This window comes from Schistocerca piceifrons, chromosome 8, assembly GCF_021461385.2.
Source record: "Schistocerca piceifrons isolate TAMUIC-IGC-003096 chromosome 8, iqSchPice1.1, whole genome shotgun sequence".
Classification (NCBI taxonomy): domain Eukaryota; kingdom Metazoa; phylum Arthropoda; class Insecta; order Orthoptera; family Acrididae; genus Schistocerca; species Schistocerca piceifrons.
The window spans coordinates 422,446,495-422,472,968 of NC_060145.1; the positions used below are offsets into that span (position 1 = coordinate 422,446,495).

Here is a 26,474-nt window from a genome sequence, read left to right on the forward strand (position 1 = left end):
GATATATAGTTTCCATTTGAAAGCCGAGTAGACCCCTATCGTTGTGCCAATCAGACACAGTCACCGTGAGCATTGAGGCAATCAAAAAATGGTCCAAATGGCTCTGAGCACTATGGGACTTAACTGCTGAGGTCATCAGTCCCCTAGAACTACTTAAACCTGGCTAACCTAAAGACATCACATACAACCATGCCCGAGGCAGGATTCGAACCTGCGACCGTAGCGGTCGCGCCGTTCCAGACTGAAGCGCCTAGCACCGCTCGGCCACCATGCCGGCTTAAGGCAATCGCCCCTCCGACACGTGCGGGGTTGAAGATAACCATCTGATAAAATACCGTCCTCTGCTGCCTGCAGAGGTCGGTAACTGCCTGCTGCACATTTTCATCCGACGGGAATCGGTGACTCTGCAAGGACTGAAGGCGCGATAATCGCATGGTAAGAGATCAAGAATATACGACGGCTGCCCGAGTGACTCCCATTTATCCGTAATGGATGAGGCTGGCCTCTCAGATCGACCAACGGAACTTGGAGCACCATTCCGCAAAATGGTGGTTTTCGGCAGAGATGCTGCCCCATACACATTCCGCTATTTGCCCTCCGTCAGCCAAGGAAAGAATAACAGCACGTTGTGGACGAACTTGGTAATAGGGTTTCCATTTTTGACATTTCCGCACCTATCGCACGCACGTCATAAAGACACGAATGACACACTGACCCCTGGCCTACTTGTCGGTGGTTATATACCGGTATCGGAGTAGCATTACGTTGCATATACGCTGCAGCAATGCTCTCAGACGGGAAGTTTTTGATAGATCCTTACACATACACTTGTCTCTCTGTGTGTGTGTGTGTGTGTGTGTGTGTGTGTGTGTGTGTGTGTGTATGTGTGTATTTGCTTGGCCAGCATCTGCAGCCGCTGTTACATACGCTGGGAGTTCAAAAAGTACGTTATACGTTGTTGTGTCAAGCTGACGAGCTTTTATTGAATACACTACTACACGTGGAAGTGACACAGGTACATAACACTGTTTTTCAACGTAGACACCAAATTTGTGTAAACAACGATCGAAACATTTTACCAACCACCTAGTTTCCCAACGATAGGAACCCGATCCTTGGTCACGGTGGCATTCGATAGTAGCTGTGTCAATATCATCGGGAAATCTCTTTCCTTCCCCCCCCCCCGCCCCCTACCCCCCCCCCCCGCCCCCGCCCCCGCCCCCTCTCCCCCCCCCCCCCTCGATGCCCTTTCAGCTGGCCGAAAAGACGGAAATCGCATAGTTCAACATCTGGATCTCACAGTCGCAGTCACCCACGTTGTATGTGTGTGGGGTGCCGTCGTGAAATTGTTGGCACCTTTTTACCACCGATGTGGACACGACGTTGCATTTGGTCCATATTCTGCCAGAATTTTGCCGTGAACCTGTCTACAACCTACATATTTCGCTTACAAGAATCGTACTCTCCCGCGCATTTCATATTCGGAGAGCATTTCCAGTTGTCACGCCATTTCAATCGTTGTGCACCTGTTATCTGTGCAATAGCAGACTTGCGTCTGCAAGAAAGTACGAATATATACTATCTTCCGTTCTCGTTGCGCAATGGTCTTAGAATGGTATAAAATCGATAACTAATTTTCAAAGTCCCTACGTTTTATTATCATTGAAATTTCCTAGTCTTTACCTTGAAATAGTGTTCTGATGTATCTTCTGTTTTCGAAGATGTATTCTGCTATACATGCATATAATGTGTTCTGTGTTAGCTTCAATATGAGGGTGAGCTCCACTTGAGTGCGTGAATCTTTTCTTGACCTTGATTCTTAGGTAAATGATTAACTGAAATAAGAGACTTACAGCTATTCATTTCCGGTTATACCTTATTATTTCCACTTCGTTTTGCGGCACCAACAGGTACCATACAATATTATCATTAATTGCATTACACTTTTCACCAATTTTAACTCTTTATTGAAAAATAAACTTGTTCGATGTTTTTCTTATTTAATACTCACACCTCTCTTGTCCCCTCAGTATTTGTGCAGCACTGCCGTATCATTCGTCGTCGTTCACTCTCACGTCCACGACTCAGTGCGTCTTAGGCCGCTCTCCCTTGCTCTGAAGCTACATTGACGTCTCTCTCAGCGTCCCTGTGTCGCACGCTTCTCAACGATTGCACAGTGTTCTTTCACATGACTTACTGAAGATTGCGATACTCTTTCAAACAGTTACCTTTTATTACCGGTGCTTTTTATCATAAAAGTACTACGTAAAAATGGGTCTCAGTTTTGGATGAATTTAAATATTCATTTACGATGGGCGTTTGAAAAGGCCGTGCAAAAATAAAGACTACTCAAGTGTTCGCGGTAAACTTTTTTTTTATTTTTCGACATAGTCTCCTTTTAGACTTATACACTTCGTCCAATGCTGTTCTAATTTGTTCCGAATAATAGAAATTTTCCAAGTCTGCAAAATAGCTATTAGTTGCTGCAGTCACCACCTCGTTTGAATAAAATCTTTCTCCTGCCAGCCATTTCTTCAAATTGGGAAATAAATGGTAGTCCGAGGGAGCCAAGTCTGGAGAATAGGGGAGATGTGAAACGAGTTGGAATCCTATTTCCCTTAACTTTGCGATCACAACTGCTGAGGTGTGTGCTGGCGCATTGTCGTGATGGAAAAGGACTTTTTTGCGGTCCAATGGCTGGCGTTTTTCTCTTAGCTCGGATTTCAAACGGTCCAATAACGATTAATAATATGCACCTGTAATAGTTTTAACATTGTCCAGATAGTCGATGAGGATTACCCTTGCGAATCTCAAAAACAGTCGCCATAACCTTTCCGGCCGAAGGAATGCTCTTCGCCTTTTTTGGTGCAGATTCTCCCTTGGTAACTCATTGTTTGGATTGTTGTTTGGTCCCAGAAGAATAGCAATGTATCCATGTTTCATCCAGAGTGACGAAACGACGCTTAAAGTCCTGCGGATTCTTCCTGAATAGCTGCTAACAATCCTTGCAACCCTTCACACTATTCCGTTTTTGGTCAAGCGTGAGCAGTCGCGGAACCCATCTTGCGAATAGCTTTCTCATGTCCAAATGATTATGCAAATTTTATGTACCCGTTCATTCGACATGCCCACAGAAGTAGCAATCTAACGCACCTTAACTCTTCTGTCATCCATCACCATATCATGGATTTTATCAACGATTTCGGGAGTCGTAACCTCCACAGGGCGTCCAGAACGTTCAGCACCACTTTTGCCCATATGGCCACTACGAATATTTTGAAACCAATTATAAACTGTTCTAACAGAAGGTGCAGAGTCACCGTAATGTTTAGCAAGCTTCTCTTTAGTCTCCTGAGGCGTTTTGCCTTTCATAAATTAATGTTTAATCACCACACGAAATTCTTCTTCGTCCATTTTTTGACAATCACTCGACTGCCTTGATTTACACGAATGACAAACACAAAGAAATACGACAACATGGCTGAAACTTGGTTTGCGTTCTCTGCAAAGGTGCTAGTAACTAAACATGACCTCGATACGCGCCGGTGGTGCCAACACTCGGGCCCGCATCTCGTGGTGGTGCGGTAGCGTTCTCGCTTCCCACGCCCGGGTTCCCGGGTTCGATTCCCGGCGGGGTCAGGGATTTTCTCTGCCTCGTGATGGCTAGGTGTTGTGTGCTGTCCTTAGTTAGGTTTAAGTCGTTCTAAGTTCTAGGGGACTGATGACCATAGATGTTAAGTCCCATAGTGCTCAGAGCCATTTGCACCATTTTTTTGCCAACTCTCGGGATTTGCACGGACTTCTCAACGCCCCTCCTACCTATAGAACAGCTGTAATCATTTGTCAGTTAATAAAAGAGTGACGTGACCTCGAAATCTTCGGGCGATATCATGACCCAACAGTGGTTTATACACACTGACCTCGATTTCGGAATTGTTCAAATAACCCTTTGGACATCCAGTTTCAAGTTTCTCGTAGTCATTCAAAACGAACCAAGACCAACGCCGGGGTTGTTTCTTTGGGAAGGCCGCCGCTGGTCTCTCTCCGAATCCCTGTTAAATTCGAGATTGCGCTCCGCCTCCAACGATCGGGACGCCAAATCCTAATTTACGATACTTGCCTTTCTTCATTTACCGCTTCGCCTCTCCATTCGTCTTGGAGCGGCCGAAGCACACGCGGCAAAGATCTCGCCAAGGCGCGACACCTTGACACCGCCTGCGGAGCTCACACTCAGCTCGTTAGTGGAACGCCCTTAACGAGGCGGCTTCCCGTAGGGGAAAGGATTATGGTGGGAGGGCGGGTAGGATAGGACAGGATAGGGTAGGATAGCATGGGCGCTCCAATTACCGAGCTGCCGGCGCGCTACACACCGCACACCACCTGGCCCCGCCAGCGCTTAATTGGAGCAGAAGCCACTTGGTTTCGCTCTTCGTTGCTTTCGAGTAATGTCTTGTATACGCCTCGACCTCCTCAGGTCGCGCCCACGCGTCCACGCCGTTGAATCCAACTGTCGCGAATTGATAAAAAAACTCGCGTTCTCATTCACGTCGTTGAGCATATCTATCTTGCCCTCTGCGTAGATCCACTATCTTGGACCGCGTTTAAGCTTCCGACACAAACCATCATCTTCATTGTCAAAGTTCTTGCAATTAAGTAGCTCTTCAACATGCTACAAATTCGTTCGACGACATCCTTATCGTCATGGATGGGAGGAATGCACTGGAATACTTGGAAAAGCAGCAATGGGACTGCAACACTAACGGACCTGAGCTCTATGTCATTTACTTAATCTATCAGTGTGAAAGTCTACAGCCGGCCGGGGTGGCCGAGGGGTTCTAGGCGCTACAGTCTGGAACCGCACGACCTCTTCGGTCGCAGGTTCGCATCCTGCCTCGGGCATGGATGTGTGTGCTGTCCTTAGGTTAGTTAGGTTTAAGTAGTTCTAAGTTCAAAATGGCTCTGAGCACTATGGGACTTAACATCTGTGGTCATCAGTCCCCTAGAACTTAGAACTACTTAAACCTAACTAACCTAAGGACACCACACACATCCATGCCCGAGGCAGGATTCGAACCTGCGACCGTAGCAGTCGCACGGTTCCGGACTGAGCGCCTAGAACCGCTAGACCACCGCGGCCGGCAAGTAGTTCTAAGTTCTAGGGTACTGATGACCTCAGCAGTTAAGTCGCACAGTGCTCAGAGCCATTTGAACCATTTTTTGAAAGTCTACATAAACGTGTCCAGTTATTATGGATCAAGTGACACTGTGGTATCTTATCTAACGAGATGGCGGACCATCCGACGAAACAAAGAGTGATTGATGGTCAGTCTTACTACACTAGCCTTCCACATACAGATTTTGTTGCCGGCGTAAAAAAAAAAGAAGAAAAAGGCCATCAAGAGTGGTCACAGACGTGAGAGAATTTACAACAGTCCAGAGGAAGACATTATGCTGCCGTACAGTCGAGTATTCCGCGAAAAACCTGGCTCTCGCAAGTCAAGCTATCCAGGCGTCATACCAATGCTATAACGCGCGTCCGGCTGTTACCATCCACATCTTCATAACATGAAAGTCCAGCCATCTCCGTAGTGTCGAAGCCCAACCAACTGAGATTGCAGGCCTCAGCCATGCGATGCTAGGGTCTCCACGGTATAAGAGACAACGTCTCAAGGCCTTGATCAGAGATGGAATACCCTAACCTACATCTATTACGGTTCTGTTTTGACAGCTGTCCACAATGGAGTATGCCAGTTTCTACAAGAAGCAGAGATCCATTTATGAGCTACACACAAAGGATCCAGCGTGTGAAGTTGTGATACATCGACTATATTGAGTGAGTTAATGTGCAAAGTGTACCATAAAGTACCTGTAATTATGTTCAAAATGGTTCAAATGGCTCTGAGCACTATGGGACTTAATATCTATGGTCATCAGTCCCCTAGAACTTAGAACTACTTAAACCTACCTAACCTAAGGACATCACACAACACCCAGTCATCACGAGGCAGAGAAAATCCCTGACCCCGCTGGGAATCGAACCCGGGATGTAATTATGTAATTTCTAATTTCTATACGGCATATACACTCCTGGAAATTGAAATAAGAACACCGTGAATTCATTGTCCCAGGAAGGGGAAACTTTATTGACACATTCCTGGGGTCAGATACATCACATGATCACACTGACAGAACCACAGGCACATAGACACAGGCAACAGAGCATGCACAATGTCGGCACTAGTACAGTGTATATCCACCTTTCGCAGCAATGCAGGCTGCTATTCTCCCATGGAGACGATCGTAGAGATGCTGGATGTAGTCCTGTGGAACGGCTTGCCATGCCATTTCCACCTGGCGCCTCAGTTGGACCAGCGTTCGTGCTGGACGTGCAGACCGCGTGAGACGACGCTTCATCCAGTCCCAAACATGCTCAATGGGGGACAGATCCGGAGATCTTGCTGGCCAGGGTAGTTGACTTACGCCTTCTAGAGCACGTTGGGTGGCACGGGATACATGCAGACGTGCATTGTCCTGTTGGAACAGCAAGTTCCCTAGCCGGTCTAGGAATGGTAGAACGATGGGTTCGATGACGGTTTGGATGTACCGTGCACTATTCAGTGTCCCCTCGACGATCACCAGTGGTGTACGGCCAGTGTAGGAGATCGCTCCCCACACCATGATGCCGGGTGTTGGCCCTGTGTGCCTCGGTCGTATGCAGTCCTGATTGTGGCGCTCACCTGCACAGCGCCAAACACGCATACGACCATCATTGGCACCAAGGCAGAAGCGACTCTCATCGCTGAAGACGACACGTCTCCATTCGTCCCTCCATTCACGCCTGTCGCGACACCACTGGAGGCGGGCTGCACGATGTTGGGGCGTGAGCGGAATACGGCCTAACGGTGTGCGGGACCGTAGCCCAGCTTCATGGAGACGGTTGCGAATGGTCCTCGCCGATACCCCAGGAGCAACAGTGTCCCTAATTTGCTGGCAAGTGGCGGTGCGGTCCCCTACGGCACTGCGTAGGATCCTACGGTCTTGGCGTGCATCCGTGCGTCGCTGCGGTCCGGTCCCAGGTCGACGGGCACGTGCACCTTCCGCCGACCACTGGCGACAACATCAATGTACTGTGGAGACCTCACGCCCCACGTGTTGAGCAATTCGACGGTACGTCTACCCGGCCTCCCGCATGCCCACTATACGCCCTCGCTCAAAGTCCGTCAACTGCACATACGGTTCACGTCCACGCTGTCGCGGCATGCTACCAGTGTTAAAGACTGCGATGGAGCTCCGTATGCCACGGCAAACTGGCTGACACTGACGGCGGCGGTGCACAAATGCTGCGCAGCTAGCGCCATTCGACGGCCAACACCGCGGTTCCTGGTGTGTCCGCTGTGCCGTGCGTGTGATCATTGCTTGTACAGCCCTCTCGCAGTGTCCGGAGCAAATATGGTGGGTCTGACACACCGGTGTCAATGTGTTCTTTTTTCCATTTCCAGGAGTGTATGATGATGTGTACAAACTCTGTAGTGACTCACTTCTCTGGATGATTGGTTGGTGCCAAAGGCCAATAAATTAAAAAAAAAATCTATTTTGCACGGAAAAAATTAGCCCCTAAAACCATTGCGTACTCATTCACACATCTGAACACGAGTATTGTGTACGAAAACGGCAGTGCGTGTAATATATATATACGTATGCACCGGGAGAATCAGTACTGTGGAGAAAGGATCCTCATTAAATTCCACATGATTAAATAGTATTGACCTATAATCCCCCACTCCCTTGATTTTTTAAATAATCGAACTCCATTTGCAAATCAGCTACAACGTATGATTAGTTTACAAATGAGTTAATGCGTTAAATATGTTCGCACGTTAAGCGTTAAATATGTTAAGCATGTAAAACTTTTAAGATTGACGGCGCAAAACCCTAATTATTTTGATTTTATTTGTTTCGAATTACTAAGCCATAGATTAATAAAAATAGCAAAACCTGTGTTAATAACATCAAATCTTCTCTGCAGTCTCGTACAATGATATGATTTTGCAGGTACGTTCAGAGGGATATGTGGATACTGTCTACAAAATGTTTTACTGATGGAGTTACCGTAGTACGAAAGAAGTAGTAAATTTAACGTCATGTCTGATGCTACATTCTTACTGCATAAACAGCGAAAATGTGGTATGCGATAAACTTTTTTTTTATGTACTTTGGTGCTCGCTAGGTGCTGTTATCCTCAAAATATTGGAGCAATATAGTGATGGTAATTTGCGTGCTGTGAATTACGTTACCTGAAGACATATGTATAGTTCTTGCTATAAATACTTGACATACTGTGGTAAACCTGTAACTTATGATTCTACCTCTTAATGAGCAGATTGAATTCGATCAGTAATTATATGAAAAAGAAATTTTGATGGACCCTAGAAACCGTTAGATAGGAAACCTATAAGTGGAACGTGTGGCCCTTTCAGCCATTTAGTTATACACACATTGCTACTTTTTTTTTTTTTTGGCACTGTCACAGAATATGGTGATCACATAATGTAAATTTCCTTTTCTTATCTGTTCCTAACAAAAAAAAACTAGTTTTCATGATAAAATAGTAATGGGTACCGTGTCACTCGATAATTTTATGTTATCAGTATATTTTTCTGATGTGCGGAATGCGATTGAAGATCATCTGCATAACGAACTAGTTTTAATTAGGAGGACACAAAATAAGAAGACTTGCAATTCTAATTTTAATTGAAATAGACAACAAGAAAATAAAAATAATATTCTATTGAAAATTTATCGTCTAGTTGTAAACAATATAGGAGATCTGCTATTAAATAAACGTTTACAAAGCAATTTATAAAAAACCAGGACATTTCTTCAGTTAAAAAGAAGATGGCGGAAATTAACATTGAAAATGGTATGTGGTCTACTGTCGATAGTTCGAAGTTCAGGAGATCTAACAAAAAGTTCGAACAATTTAGAGGTTGTTTAACCAATGTTTGACTGATGAAGGAGAAACCAGGAAAGCAGTCTAAATAAGCGTATAGTTTAAAAAGTGGTACTCTTGTTTGAATAATAGACTTATTTCTTTACAAACGGAAGCAGAATCTAAAACTAGAACTGGAAATAGTGTTCAATTTTTAACCACTTATCTTTTATTATTGTTAATATTTTGGGCGCAAGGCACACACAAATTTCGCAAAAAACGCAAGAAAACTACGGTTTCATTTACCCCTGCTAAACAAACTGTGTCATCAGCGTTCGCATTTTCACGACAAATCTTAAAAACGAAGTATTCTCTCTCTCTCTCTCTCTCTCTCTCTCTCTCTCTCTCTCTCTTGAAAGAACATAAAAAATAAGAAACATTATTGTGCCACCCCTTGCATGTTGCAGACCCTCCAGCGAATTTCTTCCGACTTTTGTAAGCATGTTTTCTCCGACAGTTATGTTTCGCCCTGTACATTGACTAAAAGCCATTTCAACAAACGTTCTCCAAGAGGCGGGAACTCAGGTCGTTACACTAGTCAGTTCATAAAAGCAAGTAAAGCAAAAAGTTTTTGTGAAGTCCACAGCATCTATATAAAAATGAGTCCACTGGCATGCTGAAGGTGGCTAGCGTATGGGCGAAACCGGTTATGGTTGTTATCATATTATGTGATTGTAGATAAAAGAAAAAGAAGTGTATAAATGCCAGACAAAGCTACTTGCTGTGGATCAACTGAGGTATTTTAAGTGCGAATGTTGGAACTTCCGTCATGTTCGCCAGAATTGGCCTCCTATGACTGCGTCCTATTCTCACGTCTAAATAAATCTGCGTTTGAGAAACGACTGGAGAGCGATGTGTATCTGCTCGTCATGGGTGGGTAATTTGTAGTTTCCAAAATGACACTTCAGTGTATGCTTCCTGGGATTCAAAAAGTTTACTGAAAGTTACGGACACAAAGAGGAGAAAAATCGATTTGTTTAAACCTACAACGCAGTCTTTCGCCGCTAAGCCAGGGTATTTCCTTCTTGTTCCTGAACTTTCATTAGACGAGCTCTCTGATTCCATAGTGAGGCCGTAGTCCGTGAAACACGTTATGCTAGGAGAATTAATGAAACAGGACGTTCCACGGATGGATTGTCACCGCGAGACGCGTGTATCAGTAACAAACCAAAAGCAGTGGATTTGTACATTCCAGCTCACGTGTACTATTTCATTACAATAATTGCGTCTGGTATACAAAAAAACGCAACAGTGTTTTCATTTTGTTGCCCAGTTACACTTTCCGCGGGTTATTAACGTCAGCGGACTGAGGTGAAGAGGACCTTTACCGATGTAGCCGTTACTGCACTCGATACTTCGGTACGTTTATTGCTTAAAAAAAAGATAAGCGTAGCCAGCCATAAGTTCGTAGACTTCCACCGTAAAGTCGTCTCTAGTCGTCCGTACCTTGTGCGCTGTGGCTGTTGGACTGAAAGACGCCAGAACAAATTTACGGTCATTACGCTACAACGTCGTTTGAGATTTAAGTGAGCTTGTTAGGAATGGAGTGGAATTCTCGTTCATTGAGAACAATGTCGTAAATGCTAATGAAACGACCAGTAACATTATAGCTGTCTGTGAAAACTCTAAATCTATGTTCCACGAGCAGCTTGGTACTTTAATGGCTTTTGTGTACGCTATCTGATCACTGGCAAGTACAGAGAAGGCATTTATGTCGGGACAGACATAAATATTTTTAGAAAGAAAAATGTTTTTGCCTTTGATTGTCCATTTATTTGTAGTCAGCAGGATCGCAGTTTCAAGTATAGCATCATTTTCAAGTGAAGTCTGTTGACTAAGGTTAATCCATAATACAAACTCTACATCGTAACCAACACTTGATACAAATCACAGGCGCGTATAGTATCGATTCATTCAATTCGGAATCCATCTGTTATGTCTTCCGTATGTGTCATCTTCTTTTACCGTAGCCATACTGGTAGTGCAGCCATTTTCATATTTCAAAAAATACGAGATTTAAACGAAATTATTCCATAGAAAATGGCGATAGAAGCAGTCCTGAGGTTTCTGAACTAAATATTAGTAAACGTCGTACGAATTATAGTCTGTGGCATTGTAAATTTGATAACATATGTAATGTGTAAATATTTGTGTTCCAAGTAAATGCCTTACATAATTAACATTTCCTTTTGAATGTTGCTCATTACGACTTTTGCTGAGACAGTAGGCATTAGAGGGAACAATCAAAGTTTGCTTCTTGTATAAACTGAGTTACGAATTTATTTGTCTTTGTTGTCATAACAGGACACTGTAGATAGGCTCAAACACAGCCGAATGCGTAGACAGTAGTTCTTCGAAATTAATTTCTTAATTGTTACGAAATTACTTATATTTATAGGTGTGATATTGCTCTGCTGAAATTTTGTTTTCATTGTGCTGAATTACAGCGCGGAAGGTGCTTTGCTTTAACTTTTCATGTTTTTTAAACGCCAAACTGGATGGTTGTGGTTTTTCGCTTTAAATTGAGTAGGTAATATGTTATTTGTCGATCGTCATCTTGAATCAGTTAGTTAGCAGCTTACTCATTACTTGGAAATTACAATTACCAACGTGTCTAAAATCTGGTATAATGCGAAGACGATTATCGGGTTGTGGCATGAAAGTCCGTTTTTTATAAATTTATTGTTGTATTTTATGTTAATTTTAAAGTCATTCTCTCTCCATTGTATAAATATGGACGCCCTAACAGACGAGGCAGTCAGTACGCAGAAAGTTAGAAGTATGGGGTGATTCCAAAAGAAAGAACAGATTTCATTTGTTTATTGCAGACAAACTATTGAATGTAGAAAAATATTGCATTGACACGCGAAAGAGGAAGATTCAAAGTTCATTTTCGCGCAGACACTATACCATACACTCAGCATGCGCACCATGCGGTGATAGAGAGCTCCGTGTGAGCGCATCTCGGATACGCTCTACATTTGTATCTGACGTGCGTGGCCTACCAGTGCGCTTCTCTCTGCAAATGCAACCAACTTCAATGAATTTCATGTGCTAGTGGTAAATCTGCTTGTACAGAGGCGACATCTATTGTGGAATGTATGTTCCATTCGTACAGTGGGTTGTCTTCGCGCAAATTCCAACACACAAAATGGTTTCTCTTGTGGTGTAGTCGCCATGTTTATAGAAACAAACAACAGCTCAGCTGCGTCAGAACTTTGAATCTTCCTCTATCCAGTGGATGGCGCAATGTGTTTCTAATGTTTTATAGTTTGCATTTAATAAACAATTGAAACGTGTCCTTTATAAGAGCTGTAAATAGACAGACAAGAGACGACAGACTTCAAAATTTGAAAATTAAGAAAAAACTGAATATATTTAACAACCTGAATAGAATACAAAAAAACAGTAGAAACTGGAATGAACAGCTGGAAAGAATGAGTGGAAAAAGATAGCCACTGCAGATAGGATATAAGCTAGTTGGAAGAAGTAGTGTCAGGAAACACCGAGAAATCGATGGGTAACGTAACGGGCAGAGGAAAAGGTCCTAGTGCTTGAAGTGAAGGTGATTAGATGGGATATGATGTTCGTATAGAGGCAACGGACGTGCAAACTAATGCGCGAAAATGATACAGCATCTACTTCCCACCGACATACCGCTACCATACAGTGGCTTGCATAGTATTCTCGGCAACTGAGTATAAAACGGGTGGGCAGTGTTAATGGACATGGGCTCTAACATCGAAGGCACAAAGGCCATCCTAGGTTTCTCAGCTCGGCGCATATGAGAAAAGAAGTGTTACCATTAACGAAGTAGAGGCCACATGAATACATTCGTTAAAATCAGTATCCTCTCCAAACAGTGATTGTTACCTCTTTGACGAGGACGTTGTACACACACTGATGGAATGTGAGAATTGTAATCATCCGAGAGCTTACCACTGTACGACTACAATATTTTAAAAATTAAGGACTATTATTCTCTCAGATTAGCTCTTCGTTCCCTCGGTAGGTAAGTACACTACTCAAAAAAGTTTGGAATACTATCTTAAAATGTAGCCTATGGTACTAGAGGTCTCATTGACTAGGCATTTCATGCACTATCCAGTCAGAGCCCATATATTGGGCGGCGTTTACTACTGGCGTATTTGGTGGCCGTTTCTTAGTCATGTAAACATACCGCTTCCGCAGTAGCACAACGCGAGCGGTCCATTATCGACAACAGCTTCATTCAGTTTGTGTTCAGTACTGCAGTAACATGCCACGTAGAGGCATACATCACTTTGATAGAGGCAGGACAGTGGCTTTCATTTCAGCAGATCGTACACAGTAAGATGTTGCCAATGGGTTGCATGTCACTCAAAATGGTGTGTCTGAGGTATAGAGAAAGTACAGAGAGACAGGAAATGTGAACGATAGAACTCGCAATGTTCATCCTCGTATAACAACACCAATGCATAATCGTTTCCTCCAACTGCCGGCTCGCAGGCATCCGACATCAACAAGCAGAAATATTGGAATTGACTTCTCCCGGGCAACTGCGATTTATATCTCATACCAAACAGTGTGCAGAATATGGCATCGTTCCAGAAGATCTATTTGAAGTTTTGCACTGAACAAACGAAATGGACGCAATCGAAGGAACTGGGCTCTTGCACATCAACATTGGACCATTGCAGAATGGAATAATGTCATTCTTGAGTTTCTCCCGGCGTATTTGATAATCAAAATATCCACGGGTATGCTGCCGGTCTATAGTGTCCAACGGGCACAATATTTCGGCGATCATACATGTCGCCATCATCAGGTGAACTGACGGACTGAGCTCCTGTGAACGTGCCGGCACGGAGATCCGTACGCTATGGCTACTCAGAGGGAACTGAGCAGCCACAGCGTACTGATCTCCGTGCCGGCACGTTCACAGGAGCTCAGTCCGTCAGTTCACCTGATGCTGGCGACATGTATGATCGCCGAAATATTGTGCCCGTTGGACACTATAGACCGGCAGCATACCCGTAGATATTTTGATTGGAATAATGTCGTTTTTGCTGACGAGACCAGGTTTGGTTTGCGACCTAACACTAGACGTGTTAGGGTTTGGAGAAGCGTTAGATGACTTCAGGAACGCCGATAAGTTCAGGAAGTTCATCCGTTTGCAGGTGGATGTGTAATTTCCAGGTTCTGGGCGGCAATAATGATGGGACGGCGGTTCCCCCTAATTCCCGTCTACAGCAATTTCACTGGTCCCCGATACCCGCAAGAGGTCCTACAAACGATTGTAAGGCCCTACAGACGTGACGTCTGTAAGAACTTCATTCCAGTCATGCAAGACAGCACTGTAACGTAGTAGTGTCTCGGTCTCTTCAGAGATGCGACATCATCCGAATACATGGGCCAGCACAGTCCCCAGTCATGAATGCAATTGAGCGTGCATGGGACCTTTAGAAGGTGGCCATTGCACAGCGTCCGAATCCACCTGAAAATCTGCAAGACCTCACTGAAGCTGCCATTGAAGAGTGGGACCTCATATACAAGATAAACTTGATGGTTTCGTCCAGAGTATGCCTCGCAGAGTGGAAGAAATCATCGGTGTGCGGGAAGGACTTACTACTCATCATCAAGAGAGAAAGATCTTGCTGAAAACCCAAGAAAATTCTGGTCTTACGTAAAATCGGTAAGCGGGTCGAAGGCTTCCATCCAGTCCCTCACTGATCAGTCTGGCCTGGAAACGGAAGACAGCAAAACGAAAGATGAAATTTTAAATTTAGCATTTGAGAAATCTTTCACGCAGGAGGATCGTACAAACATACCGCTGTTTGAGTTTCGTACAGATTCCCGTATGGAGGACATAGTGATAGACATCCCTGGGGTTGTGAAGCAGCTGAATGGGTTGAAAATAAATAAATCGTCAGGTCGTGATGGGATTCCAATTCGGTTTTACAGAGAGTACTCTACTACATTGGCTCCTTACTTAGCTTGCATTTATCGCCAATCTCTTGCCCAACTTAAAGTCCCGAGCGACTGGAAAAAAGAGCAGGTGACGCCTGTATATAAGAAGGATAGGACGGATCCTCAAAATTACAGACCAATATCCTTAACATCGGTTTGTAGCAGGATTCTCGAACGTATTCTCAGTTCGAATATAATGAATTTCCTTGAGACAGAGACGTTACTGTCCATGCATCAGCACGGCTTTAGAAAGCATCGCTCCTGCGAAACGCAACTCGCCCTTTTTTCACATGATATCTTGCGAACCATGGATGAAGGGTATCAGACGGATGCCATATTCCTTGACTTCCGGAAAGCGTTTGACTCGGTGCCCCACTGCAGACTCCTTCCTAAGGTACGAGCATATGGGATTGGTTCCCAAGTATGTGAGAGGCTCGAAGACTTCTTAAGTAATAGAACCCAGTACAGTGTCCTCGATGGTGAGTGTTCATCGGAGGTGGGGGTATCATCTGGAGTGCCCCAGGGAAGTGTGGTAGGTCTGCTGTTGTTTTCTATGTACGTAAATGATGTTTTGGATAGGGTGGATAGCAATGTGCGGCTGCTTGCTGATGATGCTGTGGTGTACGGGAAGGTGTCGTCGTTTGACTGTAGAAGGATAAAAGATGACTTGGACAGGATTTGTGATTGGTGTAAAGAATGGCAGCTAACTCTAAATATAGATAAATGTAAATTAATGCAGATGAATAGGAAAAAGAATCCGGTAATGTTTGAATACTCTTTTAGTAGTGTAGCGCTTGACACAGTCACGTCGATTAAATATTGGGGCGTAACATTGCAGAGCGATATGAAGTGGGACAAGCATGTAATGGCAGTTGTGGGGAAGGCGGATAGTCGTCTTCGGTTCATTGGTAGAATTTTGGGAAGATGTGGTTCATCTGTAAAGGAGACCGCTTATAAAACACTAATACGACCTATTCTTGAGTACTGCTCGAGCGTTTGGGATCCCTATGAGGTCGGATTGAGGAAGGACATAGAAGCAATTCAGAGGCGGGGTGCTAGATTTGTTACTGGTAGGTTTGATCATCACGCGAGTGTTACGGAAATGCTTCAGGAACTCGGGTGGGAGTCTCTAGAGGAAAGGAGGCGTTCTTTTCGTGAATCGCTACTGAGGAAATTTAGAGAACCAGCATTTGAGGCTGACTGCAGTACAATTTTACTGCCGCCAACTTATATTTCGCGGAAAGACCACAAAGATAAGAGAGATTAGGGCTCGTACAGAGGCATATAGGCAGTCATTTTTCCCTCGTTCTGTGTGGGAGTGGAACAGGGAGAGAAGATGCTAGTTGTGGTACGAGGTACCCTCCGCCACGCACCGTATGGTGGATTGCGGAGTAGATGGTTTTCACTGTGTTTTCGGGATGTACACATACGAAATAGCCTGATTTGTTTCGTAATGATTTTCTGCAGCTAACCAATATCGTTCGTGTTTTCAGAAGCAGTTACGTTTATTTTGTTAATAAGGTATGCGGAAGAAAATGCACGTGATGGACTGAGGCGATCTGGTTAACGCTCCGCTGCGCAGCTCTCTACCATTACGTAGCGTAATATGAAGCGGGAGATTTGAAAGTGACCCAATCTTCAAACTTTTTTATATCCAAACGGTACATATCCAGACATGGGTTCCTTGTACAGACTTTATCCGCTAAAGCTCCTCTACAACCCATAGAGGTCTGTAATATGAAGTGCGAAACACACTGCATATTATTACATTTTATATTAAAAAATTATGCTTTTTATTGAAATAGTGCAATCAGACTAATGTAGTTTCTCACAATGATGTTTCATATTTTGTAATGAAGGCAGGCAAATGTCCTGTTTATGCGATAATGCAGCGCCTGTGTCGTTCTGAATTACGAGGCAATTTTCCTTCGGACTTGCATGCATGATGCATGTCAGAAGGAACAGACGCTGCGGCGACTACACCCGTTATGAAATGAAATTTTGTGACGGACCGAGAATCGAACCCGGATTTCACACAGTTGGGAATCGATTTCTTGTAGTTCATAATGGCTGTAGTGGCTGCAGTGCCTGTTCTTCGGACAGTATCCATCGATACCTGGCAAACGACTGAAAAGTAAAATGCCTCTTTTGTACATGAATATACACAACGAATGTAGAAGTAACGACGTAAGGAAGTTTGGGTGTGGCTGTGAGTCGTGCTCGGATAGCCAAACGGTAAACCGATAAGCCGAAAATCCGGGTTCGAGTCCCTGTCCGCCAGAAATTTTCATTGTCGTCATTCCTTTCTACAGCTTATGGTTGTCCGCATTCGCAATTGCGAGTACATTTCTGGAATGTCCAGTTTGTGTTATTGTCTGGCATGATTCCCTGTGGTGGAATGAGTTCTGAAACCAACAAAATAAAATAAAATATGTTAAGATTCTCGTCGCCAGTTGTTATGAGGACAGGTGGCCAGTGCTAAATAGAAACATGTATTGCAGGTTTGGCAGCGAAGTCGGTAAGGAGCTGGCTACATACTCTGTATCTGCAACGACTAAAATAATTAGTACTCGTTGGCAAAACATAAATAATATATTGTACTTAACTTGTGTCACAGGCTTCTTCATATGCTCCATACATATAATTACAAACACATCTAGAGAGGCATTACTTATGCCATACTTGACTAAGCGCCTTGTTCGAGGTTGCCTCCTATCAGCTGTAGGCTATGCCACATTCCTAGTTGACGTCCGGAGCAAGAGTGGATGAGAGCTCGCTAGATACTTATCACAAGCCATGGAGCGGCGCTAGTCGCGACTCCCGGGTCCAGCGATATCTATTACGGACCGCGGTCAATATCTGCAACCCCTAACAAGTGTGGTATCGAAACTTGATACCAAAAAATAAACTATAGATCCCCCGTATAACTGGCTGGGTAAATCCGCAGGAGCAAAGCAGGGACAGCGATTTCCAATAGGACCACGAATAATAGAGCTTAAAGAGCGTACCGGTATCTTAGGACATGGGAGAGCAGTGTACAGTAACGTCACATATGATCCCTACTGTAAATATTGCTGTGTAGTCTGCGCGTTTCCAGTCTCTCAGCGCTATTTTGGGGTTTCTGGCTCCGTTCGAATGACTACGCTGATGTTTTCGGACAGGTGAACATGACTCACGACCATGCAGCCTGTGAGTTTTCACAGTCAAAGCAACGCTTGTCTGGCTGCTAGCTGACGTGAACATAGCCCCGAAGTATTGTGGTGCAGTGACACAGTCATACATCGTTGTGAAATTACGCCATCGGAAATCCTGCTGTCGGTACGAATTGACACGATGGGGTGGTGGGCGAGTGTGACCGTTTGTGGCGGAACGTAATGAGTAATGCTAGCGGACGCCACTGGGGCGTGTAGCTGTCGAGCGGGGCGGTAATCGACCCAGCGCGCGTGTTGGCGGCTTGCTCCGGGCGGGCCGTCTGCATTATTCATAGCGCGCTATTGCTTCCGCTCATTGCGGGGCTCCCCGCTCGCGAAGCACCGGCCGTTCCAGAGGCCGGCCGCTCAAAGGCGTGGCGAGGAGGGGACAGGCGGACCGAATTTCGACGCCGCCTCCGCCTCATCATCACAGCGCCGTGTAGGTGCTATATTGGAGGAGGCGTCCAAAGGAAACACGCTGTGCATAGCATTACCTGCCAATCTGAGGGTAAGGTACCCTGCTGTGTATAGGATGGGCCACACATACATACCTATGTATACACTGAGCCGACAAAGGATATGGGATAACAGTTGCGCGCATACAGATGGCGGTAGTATCGCGTACACGAGGGCAGTGCACTGGCGGAACTGCCATTTATACTAAAAAAAAGGTCCAAATGGCTCTACGCGTTATGGGACTTAACATCTGAGGTCATCAGTCCCCCTAGACTTTGAACTACTTAAACCTAACTAACCGAAGGACAGCACACACATCCATGACCGAGGCAGGATTCGAACCTGCGACTGTAGCAGCCGCGTGGTTCCGGACTGAAGCGCGTAGAACCGCTCGGCCACAGCGGCCGGCGCCATTTGTACTCAGCTGACTCATGTGAAAAGTTCCACTGTGTGTGAATTGCTAAGGGACCGAACTGCTGAGGTCATCGTTCCTAGACTTACATGCTACTTAAACTAAATTATGCTAAGAATAACATACATACCCATGCCCGAGGGAAGACTCGAACCTCAGGCGGGAGGGGCCGCGGAATCCGTGACATGGAGCCTCAGACCGCGCGGCCATGTGAAAAGGTTTCCGAAGTAGCTGTGGCCGCAGGACGGGACTTAACAGACTTTATGAATATGAAGATGGTATCTGTTCTTTCGGACATGTCTTTCAGTTCTCGAAGAATGAAATTACAATGAAATCCAGACCATTAGCTGCTTACATCTTCATATAGATAAGGCTTACGGGCCAGTGATCTTCTTCAGTGCAGATGCGTTCACATCGCTCAAACTCTTACGGGAATTGGTAGATTTACTGCCGCCAGAAATGAATATAGTGGAATAGGGCACTACAAATGTAGTGTCTGGACAGTAAGCTGGAAATGTGGGTCTCACGGGGAGCGTGCCAGAGATAAGTCCCTGCAGTCGCACTATCCTCTGTGTCCTTGATGGCTCAATCAGGCAGAGCGTCTGCCTTGTAAGCAGGAGATCCCGGGTTCGAGTCGCGGTCGGGGCACACATTTTCAACCTGTCCCCGTTGATATTTATAAACGCCTGTAAGCAGCTAATGGTAAGGATTTCATTATAATTTCGTTAATAGACTGAACGCAAAACGGTAGTTGGAGCTAGATGCATGGGGTATTCCATTTCGTAAATCGTTATGGAATTCGATATTCTGAAGATCAACACTGTCAAGAGCGTGCCGTGCATTCTACATTTCAGACGTTACCTCTTACCACGGATAACGCAGTTGCCGACGACCTTCATTTAAAGATAGACTTGGGCGGCATTTGCGTAGATTTGTCGGTGCTAACAGACAAACAATACTTCGTGAGATAACCGCAAAAATCAATGCACGACGTACGACGAACGTATGGTTTAGGAGAGTGCCGCGAAATTTGGCGTTAATGGACTGTGGCAGAGGACCGGCGCTAGTGCCTTTGCTAACAGCACATCGCCTGCAGCGCCTCTCCTGGGATCGTGACCACATCGGTTGGACCCTAGACGGCTGGAAAACCGTGGCCTGGTCAGATGACTCCCGATTTAAGTTGGTAAGAGGCGATGGTGAGGTTCGAGTGTGGTACTGTCCCAGCGAAGCCATGGACCGAAACTGTCAGCAAGGGCACTGTGCAAGCTGATGGTGGCTCGATAATGGTGTGGGCTGTGTTTACGTGGAATGGACTGGATCCTCTAATGAACCGATTATTGACTAAAAATGGTTTTGTTCTGCTACTTGGAGATCATTTGCAGCCTTTTATGGACACAACGGTGAAATTTTTGTGGATGACATTGCCCCCTGCCACTGGCCCACAACTGTTAGCGATTACTTTGAGGAACGTTCTGGACATCTCCAGCGGACTTTTAGACTACCATCGAGAATTTATGAAACATAATCGAGATGTTATTTCGTGCACAAAATCCCGCACCGGCAACACTTTCTCAATTGCGGTGGCTAAAGAGGCGTCATGAATCAATACTTCTACAGGGGGCTTCAACGACTAGTTCTGTCCATGCCACATTGAGTTGCTGCGCAACGATGGCCAAAGGAGTTCCGACGCGATATTATAAGATAATCCATGTCTGTTGGCACCTCAGCATACTTTGCAGTTGCATGGACTAGGTTGCGTCGTAGCAGTGTTACTCACAACCTGTCATATTCTATTCGCTTTTCAACTGAGCAAGATGTTACTACATTATTCCTCCCTCTACAAATTTTACCCCCGTCTCTCCACACTTCCCTCCATTGCTAAACTGATGCTTTGATGCCTTAAGATGTGTCCTATCAATGGATTCCATCTTTCAGTCAAATTGTGCAGTAATTTTTTTGGACATGCACTACAAGATGGGTCATAACTTTTTTGGATATGCACTACAAGATGGGTCAACAATTTTTTTCATAACATAGTCAACATAAAAAATGTTCGGTTCACAATGGATATTGGCAAAAAATCCCCAAACGTCCTAGATCTAACCACTAATGTCAGTTCGCAAACTACTGCTAGAGACCCAGTAATACCTTCTGGCACACAACACCCAGCCTTCTACTCGGTGGGGCACGGTCTTATATCTGATCGCATATCCAAAAGAGATTTCAGAGCAGAGTTAGATATAAAATTTGGTGCCTCAACTAGTCGCTACAACTCTGTCCTCACTGACCCCATGTCGCATAGGAGCTGGTCGGTGTGGCCGTGCGGTTCTAGGTGCTTCAGTATGGAACCTGGTGACCGCTACGGTCGCAGGTTCGAATCCTGCCTCCGGCATGGATGTGTGTGATGTCCTTAGGTTAGTTCGGTTTAAGTAGTTCTACGTTCCAGGGGACCGATGACCTCAGCAGTTAAGTCCCATAGTGCTCAGAGCCATTTGAACCATTTTCTTACTACGTTCCCCAGAAAACCAAAGCAGTGAACAGTCTAGAAACTGAGTGAGGATGTATAAAGGGCCGTGTAACCTACGAACCATTTTTGTTCTACATAGTTATGCTCCTGTCTGTTACTTAAAAATGAACAGTATTTTATAGCGAAGTGAACTTGTCAATGTTTAATCCATGTTTTATCCGAAAATTGTTGATTTGTAATGTGAAGCAGAGATGTTGTAATAAAAATAAAGAAAATAATACTGAATTATCATACTGCGCTAAAAAAAGCAGTTCCCTCAACAACAAGGTAAAATTTTAAAAGAAGGCAAAACATTAAATATCAAACATTGTTTCAATACTTCGTGGAACTTCATTAACAACTTTCCCATTTGCCAATAATAACAGGAAACCCCTGACTTTGCTCATCATGAAGAACGTTCTGTTGGGTACAAAATAACAATAACCGAGCGAGGTGGCGCAGTGGTTAGCACATTGGAATCGTATTCGGGAGGAGGGCCGTTCAAGCCGCGTCCCTAAATCGCTCCAGGCAAATGCCGGGATTGTTCCTATGAAAGGTCACAGCCGATTTCCTCCCCCATCCTTGACATAATCCAAGCTTGTGCTCACGTCATGTATTGTAGTGTACCAGAACTACCGAACACGTTGGGAGCCCTGGAAATCAGGAAACATCTGGCCCACACTCGTCATGTTAATTCACCAAACACAGCTTAAAACTTCTCATCTTCTAAACGCCGCTTAATCCTCACAGTTTTCAATTGCTCCACGTACTGTATGTTCCTTTCTCTTCCTTCGTTATCCTGTATTTAGTTATTTTAGTGTGAATGCCTATGTACTCCATATACTCTGTTATTGCAGTTGTCGGCCCTATTTTTACCATGTTTCTGTATCATGTCCCATATGTAATACTTCTTCAAGCCATTCTGTAGTATTCCTGTGAAGCATTAATTTAATTTTTTTGGGACTACTTATTCAACATAAGTTTTTAGATAGGCACTGTTTCTCGAGTTTAATGTTTCCCCCGGTTTATTATCTATATATTCATTTACTGTCCGATTTTTAAATTTTAATTGCAAAGATGACATTTATTCTGCGCTTGTGTTTCGTTCTCGATGAGTAGCATTTTTCTCATTGTTGTTAAAAATATTATAAATTCATTGATGAGGATAGTCAGTTAAAGCCTGACAATGGCACTGTAATCCGAAAACCTATTAGCTAAATTAATTAATCCTGTAGAAAATAAGGAATGTTGTGCTTTTTATTTATCATGAAGTTCTTCTACCAACACGCAATGGAAGAATTGATTAATATGATACATTTTTTCTACCATTTGGATTCAGTACCTCCTCATTAGTTATTCGACCGACGCATCAGACCTGTAGTATTGTTCTGTAGAACCACATTTCAGAAGCCACTAGTCTCTTCTTGTCTGAACTGCTTATTGTCCACTTTTCACTCACGCACAAGGCTACACTCCTTATGGATACGTTCAGCACAGATTTCATAACACTTTTAAATGCAATATTAACACTTGTTTTTCAGAAATACTATTCTTGCTATAACACGTCTACATTTCGTCACCTCTTTACTTCGGCCATCATCAGTAATTTTGCTGTCTAAATAGGAAACCTCTTCGACTACAGTCTGTTACACTTTTTTAATTTTGTTGAGGTTCGTTTTATAACCTCCTTACGAGACACTGTCGCTTCCATTCGACTGTTCTTACGAGTAGTTTGCTGTGTGTGACAGAATTGCAGTATCATCGGCAAATCTCAATTTTATTTCAGTTTTTTGGACTTCGGTTTTCTTTCCAAATTTCTTCTTAGTTTTCTTCACTGCTCGTTCAGTATACAGACTGAATGGCATTGCGATAAGCTACTACTCTGTCTCACTGCGCTTCTCGGCCAGTGCTGCCCTTTCATGTCCTTCGGCGTTTATAACTGCAGTTTGGTTTCGGGACGAGTTCTGAATAACATTAAATGTATTCGAAGTTGCGAATAAGGACAACCATCAGCTGTAGAATGGAATGATTACAATCAAAATTTGTGTCAGACCGGGACTCGAACCCGGATTTCCCGCTTATCGCGTGCCGTCGCCTGACGATTCGATTATCCGTGCACAACTCACGTCCAGACCGAAACTTCCACATGTCGTCAGCCATGCGTCTACGATCTGTATTCGTACATTCATTGTGCATATTCTCGTACAGATCAGACGTCGTACTTGAAAGTCACTTGCCCGGTATCGGCAGATAAATACAATATTACAGTGCCTGTGTTATTCTGATTACGATGCAATGTTCCTTTGGAGATGCATGCATGTCGTATAGTTCTACATAACGTTTTTCTCCTAGTATTTTTTCCCATATAGCTGCAGAATTTCAAAGAGCGTATTCCAGCCAGGGCTTTCAAAAGTTATCTCTAAATCTGTAAACGCTATGATCTTAGGTTTGCCTTTCTTTCACTTACCTTGTACGGTAAGTTGTTGGCTGAATATTGCCTCGCGTGCTCGTACATTTCTCCGAAATCCAAATGATCTTCCCCGAGCTCGGGTTCTACCACTTTTTCCATTCTTCTGTAAATAAATCGTGTCAGCGTTTGGCAACCGTTATGTGACCTCCCTTTATCTTACAATAGCAATTCCTAAGCGAGATATCCCCCCCATGATCCATGGACCTTGCCGTTGGTGGGGAGGCTTGCGTGCCTCAGCGATACAGATTGCCGTACCGTAGGTGCAACCACAACGGAGGGGTATCTGTTGAGAGGCCAGACAAACGTGTGGTTCCTGAAGAGGGGCAGCAACCTTTTCAGTAGTTGCAAGGGCAACAGTCTGGATGATTGACTGATCTGGCCTTGTAACACTAACCAAAACGGATTTGCTGTGCTGGTATTGCGAACGGCTGAAAGCAAGGGGAAACTACGGCCGTAGTTTTTCCCGAGGGCATGCACCTTTACTGTATGGTTAAATGATGATGGCGTCCTCTTGGGTAAAATATTCCGGAGGTAAAATAGTCCCCCAATCGGATCTCCGGGCGGGGACTACTCAAGAGGATGTCGTTATCAGGAGAAAGAAAACTGGCGTTCTACGGATCGGAGCGTGGAATATGAGATCCCTTAATCGGGCAGGTAGGTTAGAAAATGTAAAAAGGAAAATGGATAGGTTAAAGTTAGGTGTAGTGGGAATTAGTGAAGATTTGTGGTGGAAGGAACAAGACTTCTAGTCAGGTGACTACAGGGTTATAAACACAATATCAAATAGGGGTAATGCAGGAGTAGGTTTAATAATGAATAGGAAAATAGGAATGAGGGTAAGCTACTACAAACAACATAGTGAACGCATTATTGTGGCAAAGATAGATACGAAGCCCACGCCTTTTACAGTAGTACAAGTTTATATATCAACTAGCTCTGCAGATGACGAAGAAATTGAAGAAATGTATGATGAAATAAAAGAAATTATTCAGATAATGAAGGGTGACGAAAATTTAATAGTCACGGGTGACTGGAATTCGGTAGTAGGAAAAGGGAGAGAAGGAAATGTAGTAGGTGAATATGGATTGGGGCTAAGAAATGAAAGAGGAAGCCGCCTGGTAGAATTTTGCACAGAGCATAAGTTAATCATAGCTAACACTTGGTTCAAGAATCATAAAAGAAGGTTGTATACATGGAAGAATCCTGGAGATACTAAAAGGTATCAGATAAATTATATAATGGTAAGACAGAGATTTAGGAACCAGGTTTTAAATTGTAAGACATTTCCAGGAGCAGATGTGGACTCTGACCACAATCTGTTGGTTATGATCTGTAGATTAAAACTGAAGAAACTGCAAAAAGGTGGGAATTTAAGGAGATGGGATCTGGATAAACTGACTAAACCAGAGGTTGTACAGAGTTTCAGGGAGAGCATAAGGGAACAATTGACAGGAATGGGGGAAAGAAATACAGTTGAAGAAGAATGGGTAGTTCTGAGGGATGAAGTAGTGAAGGCAGCAGAGGATCAAGTAGGTAAAAAGACGAGGCCTAGTAGAAATCCTTGGGTAACAGAAGATATACTGAATTTAATTGATGAAAGGAGAAAATATAAAAATGCAGTAAATAAAGCAGGCAAAAAGGAATACAAACGTCTCAAAAATGAAATCGACAGGAAGTGCAAAATGGCTAAGCAGGGATGGCTAGAGGACAATGTAAGGATGTAGAAGCGAGTATCAATAGGGGTAAGATATATACTGCCTACAGAAAAATTAGAGAGACCTTTTGGAGATAAGAGAACCAGTTGCATGAACATCAAGAGCTCAGATGGAAACCCAGTTCTAAGCAAAGAAGGGAAAGCAGAAAGGTGGAAGGAGTATATAGAGGGTCTATACAAGGGCGATGTACTTGAGGACAATATTATGGAAATGGAAGAGGATGAAGATGAAATCGGAGATACGATACTGCGTGAAGAGTTTGACAGAGCACTGAAAGACCTGAGTCGAAACAAGGCCCCCGGAGTAGACAACATTCCGTTAGAACTACTGACGGCCTTGGGAGAGCCAGTCCTGACAAAACTCCACCATCTGGTGAGCAAGATGTACGAGACAGGCAAAATACCCTCAGACTTCAAGAAGAACATAGTAATTCCAATCCCAAAGAAGTCAGGTGTTGACAGATGTGAAAATTACCGAACTATCAGTTTAATAAGTCACAGCTGCAAAATACTAACACGAATTCTTTACAGACGAGTGGAAAAACTGGTAGAAGCCGACCTCGGGTAAGATCAGTTTGGATTCCGTAGAAATGTTGGAACACGTGAGGCAATACTGACCCTACGACTTATCTTAGAAGAAAGATTAAGGAAAGGCAAACCTACGTTTCTAGCAATTGTAGACTTGGAGAAAGCTTTTGACAATGTTGACTGGAATACTCTCTTTCAAATTCTGAAGGTGGTAGGGGTAAAATACAGTGAGAGAAAGGCTATTTACAATTTGTACAGA

The 26,474-nt window shown here is 44.1% G+C and overlaps 1 protein-coding gene and 1 non-coding gene across 2 annotated transcripts in view; both read left to right on the forward strand.

Annotated features, from left to right (window-relative positions):
- The window catches only part of LOC124712411 (unconventional myosin-XVIIIa), a 1,310,522-nt gene that overhangs the window by 549,037 nt on the left and 735,011 nt on the right, over positions 1-26,474 (forward strand). The gene's annotated exons all lie outside the window — the stretch shown is intronic.
- On the forward strand, positions 19,572-19,645 carry Trnat-ugu. The gene has a single exon. It is a non-coding gene; the product is annotated as a tRNA-Thr (tRNA).